We start from the raw sequence: 13050 nt of genomic DNA, 5'->3' as shown, positions 1-13050 counted from the left end.
GTACCGGTCGGAGCCAACGGGGGAGAGGAGGGGAATGGAGAGGTTCCTCGACGGGCTTTCTTTCCCGAAGGTGCAGGAGGAGAAGGTGGAGGGGTTGGGTGCGCCGATTGAGCTGGAGGAGCTAGTTAAGGGGATCGGGCAGATGCAGTCAGGGAAGGCACCGGGGCCGGATGGGTTCCCTGTGGAATTTTATAAAAAGTCTGTGGACCTAGTGGTCCCCTTGCTGGTGCGGACACTCAATGAAGCATGGGAAGGGGGGACTTTGCCCCCGACGATATCGCGGGCGCTGATCTCGTTAATTTTAAAGAGGGACAAGGACCCCCAGCAGTGTGGTTCATACAGGCCCATATCTCTCCTCAACATGGATGCTAAGGTGCTGGCAAAAATCCTGGCCACCAGGATAGAGGACTGTGTGCCAGGGGTTGTGCACGAGGACCAGACAGGTTTTGTGAAGGGAAGGCAGCTGAACACGAATGTGCGGAGATTGTTGAATGTCATCATGATGCCGGCGATTGAGGGGGAGGCAGAGATAGTGGTGGCGCTGGATGCGGAGAAGGCCTTCGAAAGAGTGGAGTGGGGTACCTATGGGAGGTGTTGGGGAGGTTTGGATTTGGTGAAGGGTTCATTAGATGGGTAAGGCTGCTATGTGAGGCCCCGATGGCGTGCGTGGCCACGAATGGGAGGAGGCCGGAGTACGTCCGGCTTTACCGAGGGACCAGGCAGGGTTGCCCCCTGTCCCCCTTGTTGTTTGCACTGGCAATCGAGCCGCTGGCGATGGCGTTGAGGGATTCAGAGAGGTGGAGAGGTTTGGTGCGAGGTGAGGAGGAACATAGGGTGTCGTTGTATGCCGATGACCTGTTACTGTATGTGGCGGACCCGGTGGGAGGGATGCCGGGGGTGATGGAGCTGCTAGCTGAGTTTGGGACCTTTTCAGGTTATAAATTAAATTTAGGCAAGAGTGAGGTGTTTGTGGTGCACCCTGGAGACCAGGAGGAAGGAATTGGTAGGCTCCCGCTTAGGCGGGCAGGGGAGAGCTTTAGGTACCTGGGGGTGCAGGTGGCCAGGGACTGGGGGACTCTTCACAAACATAATTTCACCAGACTTGTAGATCAGATGGAGGAGGAGTTCAAGAGGTGGGACATGCTGCCATTGTCGTTGGCGGGGAGGGTACAGTCCGTCAAAATGACGGTGCTTCCAAGGTTCTTGTTCCTCTTTTAGTGCCTGCCCATCTTTATCCCCAGGGCCTTCTTTAGGAGAGTGACTAGCAGTATTTTGAGCTTTGTGTGGGCACATGGGACTCCGAGAGTGAAGAGGGTGTTCCTGGAGCGAGGGAGGTATAGAGGCGGGCTGGCGCTGCCCAACCTTCTGGGGTACTATTGGGCGGCCAATGTGTCAATGGTGCGTAAATGGGTGATGGAGGGGGGAGGGGCGGTGTGGAAAAGAATGGAGATGGCGTCATGTAGAGGTACGAGCCTGGGTGCCATGGTAACGGTGCCGTTGCCGCTCTCCCCTAAGAGATTTACCATGAGCCCAGTGGTGGCGGCGACCCTAAGAATCTGGGGACAGTGGAGACGGCATCGGGGGGAAACAGGGGGCTCGATGGAGGCTCCATTGGGTGGCAATCATCGGTTCATCCCAGGGAACAGGGATGGGGGATTTAGGGGGTGGCAAAGGGCGGGCATCAGTAAATTGAGGGACCTGTTTATTGGCGGGAGGTTTGCGGGCCTGGGGGAACTGGAAGATAAATTTGGGCTTCCCCAAGGGACCATGTTCAGATACTTGCAGGTAAAGGCATTTGCTAGGCGACAGGTAGAGGGATTCCCTTTGCTGCCCTCGCGGGGGACGATGGACAGAGTGCTTTTGGGGGTGTGGGTCGGAGAGGGGAATGTGTCTGACATCTATAAGGTAATGCAGGAGGTGGAGGAGTCGTCAGTGGAGGAGCTGAAGGCTAAATGGGAGGAGGAACTCGGGGAGCAGATAGAGGACGGGACTTGGGCGGATGCCTTGGAGAGAGTCAACTCTTCCTCCTCATGTGCGAGGCTTAGTCTCATCCAATTTAAGGTGCTGCACTGGGCCCACATGTCCGGGACTAGGATGAGTAGGTTCTTTGGGGGTGAGGACAGGTGCACCAGATGTTCGGGGAGTCCAGCGAACCACGCCCATATGTTCTGGGCATGCCCAGCACTGGAAGAATTCTGGAAGAAGGGTGGCGGGGATGGTGTCGAGGGTGATTGGATCCAGGGTCAAACCAGGGTGGGGACTCGGGATTTTTGAGTTGCGGTAGAGCCGGGAGTGCAGGAGGAGAAAGAGGCCGGTGTCCTGGCCTTTGCGTCCCTAGTAGCCCGACGAAGGATCCTGCTACAGTGGAAGGATGCGAGGCCCCCAAGTGTGGAGACCTGGATCAGTGACATGGCGGGATTTATAAAATTGTAAAGGGTCAAATTTGCCCTGAGAGGATCAATACAAGGGTTCTATAAATGATGGCAGCCTTTTCTGGACTTCCTGGCTCAAAGATAGGTATCTTGGTCAATAGCAGCAGCAACGGGGGGGTGGGTGGGGGGGGGGGGGGGGGGGGGGGTGGGGGGGTGGGGGGAAGGGCGGGGGGGGGGGGGGTGGGGGGGGTGGGGGGAAGACTAAGTGAGGATGATCGGATTCTTTCCTGGGGTGGAGGTTAAGCATGAGCGTTGCTCTCGGGAGTCGGCTAACTACGCACATATGTTCTGGTCATCTCCCAAGTTGGCAAGCTTCTGGGCCTCTTCCTTTAACACGGAGACACTCAATGCAGATTTAGATTTGTGTTCACTGGTGGCCATATTTGGGGAGTCAGACTTCTGTTGGGGGTGAAGACGAATGTTCTCGCCTTCACTTTACTGATTGCCTGGAGACGAGTTCTGCTTGTGTGGAGGTCTCCTTCTCCGCCTAGTGCCTCAGCTTGGTTGGGTGACCTTGTGTCTTTACTACATTTGGAGGCTGTTAAGTACACAATTGGAGGTTGATAGAAGGGTTCTACCTAAGATGGCAGCCATTCATTTCCTTTTTTAAGGAGCAAGTCACCGTCAGCTGTTAGGGGGTCTTAGTTGAGGTTTTTTTGGGTTAAAGTTAATCTGTGTATTTGTTTGTTTGTCTCTTTCTTCTGTTGTGTATTTTTGGCTAATTGTCTTGGATGGTTTTGTTTAATATGAACATTTTTAATGAAGTTTTTTTAAACTTGTGACTGACAAGATAGGAAAGCAGTCTTTGTCACTTTGATCTGATTGTCAGAGGTTATGCAGGCCGCGCATTGATTCTCACAAACACTTGTTCTCCTCCTGCCACCCAAACTGCCGTCAATGCTTCCTCAATGCAACAGACTGAGGTCAAGATACCAATAATACAAACACAAGACACCAATAATTACAAACACAAGGTGACGTCCCACCACGTCCACCAATGCTCCAGTCTTATTAGCCATCAAATACACTTAAAAAAATGTTTTCCTTAAATTTTCCAATTAAGGAGCAATTTAGCGTGGCCAATCCACCTACCCTGCATATCTTTGTGTTGTGGGGACGAGACTCACACAGACATAGGGTGAATGTGCAAACTCCATGCGGACAGTGTCCCGGGGCCAGGGTCACACCTGGGTCCTTGGCGCCATGAGGCAGCAGTGCTAACCACTGCATCACCGTGCTGCCCGCTAATACACTTTGACGTTTTCTTGCTAAACTGGGTCTAAAGCCAGTATTTTAGTCCCTTAAGTAACTTATACATGTTGTCAAACAATAAATAATAGTTTATTTATCAATATTAATTCACCTTACAACATTCTCTGTGCAAATAGGTTCAACTCTGATACGTACATTGATGAAATTCAACCCTTTCCCCCCATCATCTGTTTCAGCAGCCTCTGTTGTTAAACTGCTTCTCAGACATCCAGAGCTGTAAGATTCAACAAATATTGACAATCGGGAAGCAACTGCCTTTGGCCCTTCATTATGCTGTAACCTTATGACTGACTTTACCCCGTCCCCACCCACTAACACAGGCTGTACGAGATGGTTCATGATCTTGGTGACCTATTTGATCCCAAGCTGAACTTGTGTCTTATCCATCCCAATGACTGCCTACTCGGACTTTGTACGTCACCCACAACCACTCTGAAACACACATCACCCTCCAGACTTAACTATTTTGGTTGTCTCCAGGACAGGTTCTCATTTTCCACCCTCCAGAATCTACAGCTCAATCTGCTACATGTGTCCTATCCTGCTCAATGTCCTGCTAAAGTATTATCCATACTATTGTTGCCTTAACTGGATTCCTGTCCCCCAACCGCTCTCTGACTGGATCTTCTACCTCCTCAGATCACTCTTCTTCTTTATGTCATTTCTTAAAACACATCTTCTGGATCAAGATTTAGTCACGCCTAAAATATTTATTTTTTGATTCTTGTTTATGTGCACCGAGGGAGATGTTTTCCACATTCATTGTAAGCTTTTGTTGTTGTAAACGGTCTTTAAAACTAATTTGCAGCTCGTGTTTTCTTATTTGCTTTATTCCAGCAAAGCTTTCTATTTGTATAGATACAGCAACAAAAAAGATTTGATCTGTGCCAATAGAGGGTCTGTCACTGAAATTCTTACAAAATGTTGTTCAATGATGTGGTAGGCAAAATATATTTTTGGACTGATGATAGCATCCTGTTAGTAGAAAATACTACTTGCATAGTGGCAGTGTGAAACACTGTGATGCCAGGTACGTCCCATTGGTTGGCTGATAAAATCAAACTGCAAGTTCCTTTGGCTGTTCATAATAGGCAGAGTGCAGACTGTATTCAACCTGCCCATGCCTACAAAACCCAAAACAAAACATTTACTGCTAAATGTGATTCTACAATTGAGCAGCCCTCGCTGAATAATCCTGAGTGCGTTATTAGCCACTCTAACATCCAGTTTAAGATATTCCGTTAAGCTTGTAACATGGTTCATTTACACTTGCTAGAAATAACACATATACATACACAATGACCCACTCTCTGCAAATGAAAGGAACATGTTCAAACCTTGCACCTTTTTTGAATTACCTGGGAGTTTTGGAAGCCTAGAGTTCCCAATTGTTTTCTCCATGGTAACACCTCATCCAATCAGAGTCGACTTGCCAAACAACCAGCATCCTTCATTACTGTAGTATAAATTGTGCTGATTTGAAATTTAGCGGGCGCGATTCTCCGCAAATGCGGAGAGTCGTGAAGGCTGCCGTGAAACCGGCCGTGTTTGACGGCAGCCTCCGCGCCCCCGACCGGGAACCGATTCTGCTCCCCGGTCGGGGCTAGCATCGCGTGGCCGTGAACTCCGGCATCGCGGGCTTAACGAATTTCGCTAAGCCCGCGTGCCAAAGTTAGCGACGGCTGACGCGTATGATGACGTCAGCCGCGCATGCGCGGATTGGACGACTCCAACCCGTGCATGCGCTGATGACGTCATCACGCATATGCGTGAAACCTGCGCATGCGCGGGCCGTTATGCCCCTCAGAAGCCCCGCGGACGGATCTATCGGGGCGGCGGAGTAAGAAAGAGTGCGCGGGGTAAGTACCCGCTGCCCGCGATCGGTGCCCACCGATCGCGGGCCCATGGCACCCGCGGCCATGCCAATCGGTGCCATGGTTCCCCAGAACGGCACTTTACGGCCGTTTTTACGAACGGTGAGAGCAGGTGTGTTTTTAGTTCGTAAAAACGGCCGTAAAGGCCTTGGAAATCGGCCCATCGGCTAGGGGAGAATCGCTGCTCGCCGTAAAAAAATGGCGAGCAGCGATTCGTGTCGGGGGGCGGCCGGGGGGGGGGGGGAGAATAGCGGGAGGGCGTCTGACCAGCATGGCCATAAAAATTTGCGCCGCCCACTATTCTCTGACGCGTCGTGAGTCTGGAGAATCGCGCCCAGCATTTTTGTGTTTGTCATGAGTGCTTGATGAAAAAGCTTCAACATGTCTCTCTTTTCAGCAATATTCAATATACTACCAGGTTTATGTACAAATACATATTTGATGCCATTTATTTTCACAGATTAAATATTGAACAATTTTAAATCCTAAAGAATCATTTATTGGAATTTCATCCATTATATTTTATCTTCTCTAACACCTTTATTGGGAGGATAGGAACGTTAGATATCAATTGCACTTCCTACTGAAATACTCATGTGCTTCTGCACAAGAAGAAATGTCACTTCCGTTTCAAATAAATTTGAAGCCAACTGTGACTGCTTCCACAAGAATACTGAGAGTGACTGGATTCAGTCTCAGACTACCAGTTGAGATTCCAATGATTTTGCACTTATACTAACAATTAGCACTTCAGGCATATTATCTCGTCTTCCAGCTTGCTACAAAGATGTTATCATCCTCCTCTGGTCAATACAGTCTAACTCGACTGGACACAGCTGCTGTGAATAACAACACATAATCCTACTTCTTCCTTTGCCACTAGTACAGTCAATAAAGTCCTCATTCACCAGGCATCAGGCACACCACTTCCAAGTCATTAGGAAACCGAAGAACCAAGATGATTCATGCACTGATCAACAGCACTAGTTTCATCTGAGCTTCTGGTTGGATAAACTGCTCAAGCCAAATAACTAGTACTGAAAAGTACTTTCACAGCTGCCTTCCATATATGGGGCATGCCAAAATAGTGGTTGTAAAAAAATAAATTTACCTCACTTCATTAAGCCAAACATGTATGCCAGGCAACTCTGTAATTCAGGCTCAGCATTTATTTGTTGGAGGTCATATCATTAAAAAAAATGTTTTAGAGTACCCAATTACTTTTTTTGCCAATTAAGGGGCAATTTGGTATGGCCACTCCAACTGTCCTGCACATCTTTGGGTTGTGGGGGTGAGACCTACGCAGACACGGGGAGAATGTGCAAACTCCTCATGGACAGTGACCCGGGGCCAGGATCAAACCAGGGTCCTTGGCGCCGTGAGGCAGCAGTGAACACCAGTGCACCACCATGCCGACCCATGAAGTCATATCATTAACTGCCTGAAGTATCAAACTAACTTGTAACAGTATGCTTCTTACAACTATAACCTAATGGTTGAAGTGAATCATTAAAACTTAAAATCTTAGATATACCTTAGATTCTGTGTCAAGATATTTTGCTGGTCCCTTATCAATTGAATTCTGTTGAATGACATCATATTCTTCGTGGTTAATGCCAGTAAAACACCATGCTATTTGTAGTTTCAGTAAGTCAAAAATAAGTAAAGAATAAATGATTACACACATTAACAGTGTTCTTCTTTTGATGATATGTTTTAAATTTAAATACTTGCCATTGACCCTTCAGTTTATGGATTCACTTTCAATCCCATATTCATTGTCATGTGGCTTCTGGACGAGTAATGATATATACCCAGTTTATACTGTATTTTCAGATATTCAAAAACCGGATGAAATGAATAGAATAACCAATTTTTTTAAAAATGGAATTTTATTCAAATTTTCAACATTTTGAATATTTTCACATTGTTACAACAAATAAATGCATCTCCTGCCTCCCATGGACACCCTATCCGCCTCCATGATCCTACCGTAAATCGCCGAAACAACCCCACCCTCCAGCTCCCCTAGCGACAGCACCTCCTCCATCAGCGCGGAGGACAGTGCCACCGGAACGTTCGGGAAGATCTTTCTTGCAAAGTTCCGCACCTGCATATACCTGAAGCCCTCCTCACGGTGGAGCCCAAACTTCACCCCAACCCCTCCAAGCTCCATGGGTCCGAGATGTCCATCAGCAGATCGTGCAGAGACATCCTATGTTCCACCTCCTACCTCCACTATCTCCTTTCATATGTCCGAACCCCTCACCGCAATGGCCAAGGGCTCAATTGCCAGCGCAAACAGAAGGGGGAAATGGGGCATCCCTGCCTCGTTCCCTGAAATAGTGGAACGTACCCCAAATTCATATAGTTCGTCGCACACATGCTGTTGAATCTTTGTGTAACAATTTCACCCATGCCACAAACTCAGGCCCAATGCTAAACTTCTCCAGCCCGCAAACAAATAATTCCACTCCAATCTGTCAAACGCCTTCTATGCATCTAATGCCAACACCACTTCCAGCTCCCTTCCTACTGCTGAAGAAATCACCACATTCAGTAGCGGCTGCACATTCTGCCTATCCTTGACAAACCCCGTCTGATCCGCCCCCACCACTGTCGGAAGGCACTCCTCCAACCTCACTATCAACACCTTCACCAATATCTTAGCATCTACATTCAGTAGAGAAATGGCCTGTATGACCCACACTCCATCAGCTCCTTCTCCTTTTTAAGTAATAGTAAGATGGATGATTGCCCCATCATCTGCGATAATACTCCCCAAACCATTGCATCCTCAAACATTTCTACCATTGGCAGTGGCAACTTTCTTTGAATTTTGTATTAAATTCCACCGGGAACCCATCCAGTCCCGGCGCCTTACCCGATTGCACCTTCCTTATCGTTGTCTGCACTTCTTCCACCCCCATTGGTTCCTCCAATCCTGCCCTCTCCTCCTCCCCCACCTCCAGACACTCTAGTCATTCCAGAAATTCCCTCATCTCCAACTTATTCTCAAATGGCTCTGACTTATACAGGTCCCTATAAATGTCTTCAAACACCTTATTCACCTGCTCTGACGCACCACCAACCCACCGCTCCATCCCTAATCCACACGATCTCCCTCACTGCTGTACTGGCCCACTAGCAATCGACTAGCCTTCTCACCAGACTCAAAGGCAACCCCCCCTGACACGCCTGAGCTGCCGGACCGCCCTCCCATGGATAGAAGATCAAACTTCACCTGCAAATTCTTCCTCCTCACCAAACGTCCTGGCTCCAGGTCCTTCGCAAATCTCCCGTCTCCCTCCAAAATCTTCTCTGTCAGCCACTGTTGTTCCTCCCACACCTCTATCCACCTTCGCCTTATATGAAATGACCTCACCCCGCACTACCACCTTCAAGGCCTCTCAGGCAACCGACAGTGAGACCTCCCCATTCCGGTTAAACTCCACATACTCCTCAATCACTTTCCCCATTTTAGTGCAGAAGTTCAGGTCTGCCATCAACCAACATCTAGCCTCCATGCCGGCCTCTGGGCTGGACCCTTCTCCAAGATCACATCCACCCAGGTATGGAGCCTAGTTCGATATCACGATCGACGAACACTCTGCCTTCTTTACCCCAGCTAGCAGCGCTTTCCCCGCCATGAAAAAGTTGATACTTGAGTACACTTTATGCACTAGCACAAAGAACAAATACTCCCCATCCCGCGGATGTAAAAACTTCCACGAGTCCACCCCCCCCCCCCCCCCCCCTATCAACTGGTGAGTATTCAAATCCGGTATGATCGCTAACATTCTCCACACAAACACAGCATTGTCCCAGTTTGGGGCAGTCATGCGAACCAGCATCACCTGCCTCCCTTCCAAAGCACCTGTCACAATCACTTACCTACCACCCTGGTCCGCCACCACCTTCACCATCTGGTTCTGCATCGCATTTACCCACCAGTATCGCCACCCCCGGGCCCTGCTCGCAAAGCCCAGATGAAACTCCTGGTTCACCCAGGTCTTCCTCAGCCTCCTCTGGTTCCTTACCCTCAGATGGGTCTCCTGTAACAGCACCATGTCCGCTTTCAGGCCTTTCAAGTGTGAGAAAACTTGCGATCTCTTCACCGGTACCCCTAGCCCTTGGACGTTCCATGTCACCACTCTCACCTGGGGTCTCTCACTGCCCCCCCCCCCCGTCCATCCTTCTTACCTGCAATGAACATCCACCTAAGCCCTGCCGAGCAGGCAGGACCCAGCCCCGGCCCTAGTCACCGTCACCCCCCCCTCCCAGAAACTCCCAAACCACTTCCTTTTGAAAACGCCTCACCCACTATTGTCCCCATCTCCCTACCATTCACACCTCCCAGACCCATCAAAATCTGCCCATAGAGGTTCCAATGACCGCGGCCCATCCCCCCAACTTAGAATAACCAATTTAACCTGGGAGATACTAAAGTTTACTGTTGTGGTATTCCTCTGGCATTCCAAGGAGTAAATGTAAACTGGTCCATTTTCTAGATTGTAAACCACACATTTCAGCATGCAATGATATCCATGATATTGGAAATTCGAAAACTTTTTTTATAAATGAATTGTCATTAGTATAACTGTCCAGAACTTAACAATTCTAATTACACAGTCTATGGACTTTTCTGATGAAAAAAGGATTTCCATTATAAAATGATTTCAGAAACTCAGGTTCTTCCCAAAGTCGTGACTTTTGAGGTGTAGTTTATATTTAGAATATCCAGCTGTCAATTTGCACACAGCAATCTCCCAAATACAGCAATGTGATAATGACCAGATAATCTGTTTTAGTGATGTTGTTTAAAAGATAGTGACCAAGACACTGGGAGAACTCCCCGTCCTTCTTTTACATCTACTTGAAAATGCAGGATTAACATTTCATCCAAAAGAAAGTACCGCTGACAGTTCAGCACTCTCTCAGGAACGTACTGAAATGCCAAGCTAGAATTTGTGCTGAATCATAACTAAGGTGCTAAATTAAAAGGGGCAACCATTAGAATTATATTATAATTTAATTACTTCCAGTCTTATCAAATGTGGGAGAACAGTCAGTTTCTTTATTTCTCATGAAGCTGACCAAACATGGATTTGATTTTGTTTGGAAATCAATTCTGAAGCCTCAAATTCTATTGAGACAATTTAATGCATGATGACTACATTAGCATGTTTAATATCAATATTGGGTATAAATAGTTAACACTTCCCACAGCTGACCATTTCTATACATATTAATAAATCTCTTGTGGCACTGTACACAGAACATTAGAAGGTGATGTGTAAATTTGTACGGAAAGCTGCATTATGCCAGATAATCCACTGTATAATATTATCCTACGATGCAAATGTGAAATGAAAAAAATGAAAATCGCTTATTGTCACGAGTAGGCTTCAATGAAGTTACTGTGAAAAGCCCCTAGTCGCCACATTCCGGCGCCTGTCCGGGGAGGCTGGTATGGGAATCGAACCGTGCTGCTGGCCTGCTTTAAAAGCCAGCGATTTAGCTGAGTGAGCTAAACCAGACCCTCTGTGCCCCTTGAATGTAAAATGTTTAATTGTTATTAAGTAAAGTGCCAGGTCAGTCACAAGCTTAAGTCTCTGGTAACCTCTGGCGGTGATGGCTAGAAAATGCTTGGAAATTATAGGCTGCAAGTCAGCAGGATCTAGTTGTAGGTGTTTGTTTTGTAATGCAACAAAGTCTGACGCCTAGAATATCACTGATAAATGCATGGTAAATGTATTGATTTATATGTTGTTTCATCTCTCATGGGACTGTACGAGGTAAGTTGGAGAATTTTTCTTTATTTCAAAGAATGCAAAGTGGCAAAGCCAGTAATTATCGTCCATCCCTAATTACGCTTAAGATGTTGGTGGTAAGCCATCTTCTCATACTGTTGCAGTCTATTTACTGTAAATACACCCATATGCTGGTAGGGAAAGTATTCCAGGATTTTGACCCAGTGACAGGAAAGAACAATAATATAGTTCGAAGTCAGGATGGTTTTTGACTTGGAGGGAAGCAAGCAGTTGGTAGTGCTCCCAAGCAGCTGTTGCTCTTATTCCTCTAGGTGATAGAGATTTTAGGGCGCAATTCTCCGCTCTTACGAAAATTTGGAGAATAGCGGGCGGCGTAAATTTTTACGGACACGCTGGTCCGATGCCCTCCCGCTATTCTCCACCCCCCCCCCTCTCCCCACGGCCGCCTCCCGACACGAATCGCTGCCCGCTGTTTTTTTACGGCGAGCAGCGATTCACCCCTGGCCGATGGGCCAATTTCCAAGGCCTTTACGGCCGTTTTTATGAACGTAAAACACACCTGGTCTGACCGTTCGTAAAAACGGCCGTAAAGTCCCGATCTGGAGAACCATGGCACCGATTGGCACGGCAGTACCACGGACGTGCCAAGGGTGCCATGGGCCCGCGATCGGTGGGCTCCGATCGCGGGCAGCAGGTACTTACCCCGCGCACTCTTTCTCCCTCCGCCGCCCCACTGTATCCATTCACGGGGCGGCTGAGGGGCATACCGGCCCGCGCATGCGCGGGTTTCACGCATATGTGTGATGACGTCATCCGCGCATACGCGGGTTGGAGTCGTCCAATCTGCGCATGCGCGGCTGACGTCATACGACGTGTCAGCCGTCGCTCACTCTGGCTAGCGGGCTTAACGAAATTCGTTAAGCCCGCGATGCCGGAGTTCACGGCCGCGGGATGCTAGCCCCGACTGGGGAGCTGAATCAGTTCCCGGTCGGGGGGGGGGGGGGGGGGGGCGGAGGCTGGCGTCAAACGCGCCCGTTTTTGACGCCAGCTTCCCGAGTTTTCGTGACTCGGGAGAATCGCGCCCTTTAGTTTTGGAAGGTGCCGTCAAAGGAGCCTTGATGAGTTGTAAACACTCTTAGCAGTTTCTGATGTCTTTCTGCTGCCAATATTATTTTTCTCTCCCTCTTCCTTCAAGTCCTAATTTCCCAGTCTCCTCTTCTCCCACTCTGAAACCTCCCAATTTCAAGGACCCCTTAATTTCACAGACCCCCATAATGTCATGTCCCCTTAATTTCATAGACCTCTCCTGATTTCAAAGCATACCCCTGTTGCTCGTTATGCTTTCCCTTAATTTGCTCTGTTTTAATTGCCTTTGCTCAAGAGTCGCCAGGTATCTTTCTGATACCACCACAGGGTTCAAAGCCGAATACTGATCAATGACTCGATACACCAGTTAGTAAGTTTGAAATCAATGCACATTTATTTACACACACAGTCTATTATTACTCATGCATAAACTCTACTCACTAAACTACAACTACTACTAAAAGCCTATACTTAGCTTCGAGTGGCCCACTCAGCCAGAGGAACAATGGTCGTTGTCCGGTTCTGATACTGCCGGCTTCGAATTGGTATGGAATAGTAGCTAGGAGCGCCTATCTCGTAGCGTGCGTTGACCTTAGACTTACTTGGCTGGTG

Source organism: Scyliorhinus canicula, chromosome 4 (genome assembly GCF_902713615.1).
Source record: "Scyliorhinus canicula chromosome 4, sScyCan1.1, whole genome shotgun sequence".
NCBI lineage: Eukaryota > Metazoa > Chordata > Chondrichthyes > Carcharhiniformes > Scyliorhinidae > Scyliorhinus > Scyliorhinus canicula.
Note: the sequence above shows the minus strand (reverse complement) of the source record.